This window comes from Opisthocomus hoazin, chromosome W (assembly GCF_030867145.1).
Source record: "Opisthocomus hoazin isolate bOpiHoa1 chromosome W, bOpiHoa1.hap1, whole genome shotgun sequence".
NCBI classification, from domain to species: domain Eukaryota; kingdom Metazoa; phylum Chordata; class Aves; order Opisthocomiformes; family Opisthocomidae; genus Opisthocomus; species Opisthocomus hoazin.
Window position 1 is genome coordinate 32,078,947 of NC_134453.1, and position 3,768 is coordinate 32,082,714.

The following is a 3,768-nucleotide window of genomic DNA, read 5'->3' on the forward strand; positions in this document are numbered from 1 at the left end:
GTTCTGTTAAACTGTCTTTATCCCAAACGATGAGTTTTGCCTTTTTCTTCCTATTCTCCTCCCCATCCCACAGGGGAGGGTGGAGTGAGCGAGTGGTCATGTGGTACTTAGATGTCATCTGGGGCTAAACCATGACATAGGAGAAGAGTGAAAGCTACAGCAGGAAAAGAATGCCTGAGGTCTTAGATACATATCCCAAGCATCTAATGTTGTTGACATTTATAACCCAGAAAAGCATGAGATGGCTGCAAATAAACTAGTCAGTACAGAAAGTGTCTATAGAGTAATAAGAATGCATGATCATATGCCCAAGAGTTTGAGTTTGATTTGCACAAAAATAAAAACGCTATAAAGAATAAAAGCTGCTTTTTAAGAAGTACTGCTAATTCAAGAAGTTGAAAGGAAAGGATAAATGTATTTGAAAGCTGAAGTATGTGACAAATAAGCATAAAAGGAATCTTGATAGAAGTGACAGTATTCCTAGGCTGCCAAAATACAGATTTATAATTTAGGTTGCTTGGCATCCATTTCACGATAAGGACAGTAGATAAATAACAGGAAAAAAGTTATCCAAGAAGTGGCAGATGCTAATATCGAACACAACTATCTCCCTTTTCTGATCTTCTGAATTACTGTGGTATCAACTTGTACTCTACTGATGTAATGGTGTAATTTGTGTCATATGGCTATGTCAAGTGTTTTTTCATTGCTGGAACTTAAGATCCTTTTCCACCAGGCCTATGTGGACTATACAGGAACAGTTGGCTGATGCAGTTGATCCAGTGGCTCACTGCCACAGAAAGGACAGTCCCATCTCCCCATACCTACTATCCATTTCCCTCGCACTGGTTCTAAGGTTCATCTGCACCTTTGGGAAGCCAGTGCAACTCCAATTGCAACGTAATACCTGAGAGCAAGAGCTGGCAAAAGAGAGGAAGAGAATGAGATGGTACAGAGCAGGGAAGGGAGCTGCAGAGGGTGATGGAGGGAAAGGATCGCCCTCTGTCTCTTCTGTCCCACTTGACTGCACTTGTGAGCACCAGAACCCTCTGTCCACGGAAGCCATATCACCCATAGAGCCCACTGCTCATGGCAGTCATCTCACCCTGTCACAGTCCATTTGGATCTCTAAAATTTACATGACAGATTACTCTGTAAATTAAACTTTATTTCATGAGCTCATTAGGTTAAAAAAACCCACCAATCATCAAATCAAACAAGGGCTCAATCCCCTTTGTACAGACTAGTCTAATGTGAATTCTCTAATTCATTACTTCACTAATTCATGAGTCCGTTGCCCACAAAAGCCATCTCACACACAGAGCTTGACAGCAGGCCCCTGTGTCTCTCTTGCCCCTGCAGTTGCCACGGCACCTTCCCTTCTCATCAGCCTCTCTCTACACTCGAGCCAGAGGAAAATCGAGCTGTGGACAAGACTTTATACTGCCCTGACCTCAAACTACCTCTCTTCAGCAGAGACACCAGAAGAGAAATACTAGGTCATAAGGAGACATTTTACAGAGGATTTTCTCTTGGCTGCAAGGCGCAGTTTCTAGAAGTAGCTAGTATGTTGCAGTAAGCCAATACAGCAATGCGCCCCCTGTTGGGTGCCCAGGACAGACACAGCATGATGCGAGGTGAACAGCGCACAAGGTGCTATTCCCCATGCAAAGCCAAGGAGAACTAACCCTCACCGCGCTTCGGACTTGGACTCAAAAGCAATGATAATAACATCATAAGGGTCCTTGAGTGAGGGACGGAGAGATAAGTTATTATTTCCGTTTCAAAGAAGGAACAGGAAAAGGGCAGGATCGCCGTGCGTACCCTGGGCATCGTTCTCTCGCCCTCCTTCTCCCCCGGCTGGTGTACCGCGGGCTCACCGGGGTTAATCCGGGTGGGCAGGGGAGCCGGGCTGCGCGGGACGGTGGGATGCCTTTCAGCCGGCAGGTGGCGCCGCAGCTGCGCCACAGAGGCGTGGCGCCTCCTCAGGACCGTCCCTCCGTGGAGGCTGGCTTCCCTTCTCTTCTCCCAGAGAGGGGCGTCCAGGGGCACGGGGGTCGCCCCGAGGGAGGCACATCGATAACACATGGCAGGTTTTGTCTAAATGCTCTCAAAATGTCTTAGTCTTTACAAGTGAGGGAAGTTGTAACAGGGTTTAAACATTCTTCAAGAAATAAAATCTCCCATTAGTTTTACACACACACACATATATATACATACATACACAAACTTTCCTTCTTTCAAATGTTCTGTATAGTCAGAAAGATACGTAGGATACATCTGCGGTGTACTGAATCCAGCTCTATGCACAACATACGAGTGAGGCTATATACTTGCCTGGCAAGCAATCCCCTTCTGATAGTTTCTCTTGTGTGTATTTTCTTTTCCTTTCTGTCTTGCATTGTCAACAAACTAACAAATACTTTTTTTAACCCTTTCTTAGTCATTACTCTACACCTTAGGACCTTGGCAAATAGCTATTACTTCTAAATAAATATCACTGGGGAACTCATAAACAGCACATACTGGAACAAACTGATTATTTCAGTTGAAAGGAATTGCAAATACTCAATGTTACTCATTTAACGGTAGACAACCAGCAGATACAGTTTGTTCTTCAAAAAAAAAACCAACCCTGATTAGGAAGGCATACTGGAAGGGTAACTTGCTCTACTCAGACATACTGATGGCCTCTAAATTAACTGTAAGCACTCAAGACTGAGATATAATTGTGCATAGCACTGTGAAAACATCTTCCTAGTGCACAATGGCAATCAAAAAGGGCTTGTAAGATATTCCACTGCTTAAGATGGGATGCTGACTACCAATAAAAATCAACAATGTTGTTATATAGGGTCTGCTGGTTTACTGTCATGTGGGTACCAAGTTCAGATGCTAGTTGCAATCTTTCAAAACATCACAGAAAACATATCTCAAACAATAAATATCTTTAGGTATATGGAAGAAATGAAAGACTGGGCTTGATTAGTACAAAGAAAGATACAAAGATGATAGAGTGGTGGTTCCCCAAACTTTGTTGGCTCGTAAGCAAGAATACTGAAGATGCAGCATGTTCAATATCACACTTTGCTCCCTCTGACAGTCTCACTTTTAACTTTTAATTTCCTGTGACAGCAAGAAACATTAAAACATCTTGCAGGCAATGGGTTTGCTATAAGACATGACTACTTGGATAGAGGAATATGAAATTATTAATGTTACAGGGAAGGTTTATCAGGAAGTATCTGTATAGAATTAGGTAACAGTATGGATAATATCTATGGATAATAATTATCTGTATGGGTAATAATTGCATCTGTCATTTACTGACAGTTCTTATTAGGATAACATATTTACAAAGGATGTTTCACGTTTCAAAACAAAAGCCAACCATTACGGAGATGAGGGCTGAAAAAAATTTCCTCATAGTTTGATTATCACATAGTTGTCCATTATGGGGGTTCCTCTAACTTCCATTAAGTCACAAAGCAAATGGGTAAAACAGTGTGTAATGGCTATCAGCTGATGCCTGATTCAGGACTATATGGCTCGTCCATTAAAAATCTGAAGATATTTATTAAGTAGTGACTTTGAATCCAATGATGTCAATGGGAGTGGTACATACAGATTAAATTTATGGCCCCTGTGGTGTCTTTTCTCACTAAAAATGCAAAATTAAATGATAGTTTCACATTTGAGGTACACACAGTATTCATGCCTTCTACACTGAGCATGTAAAAGAGTTGGTTAAGAAAGCTGAGTCAGACA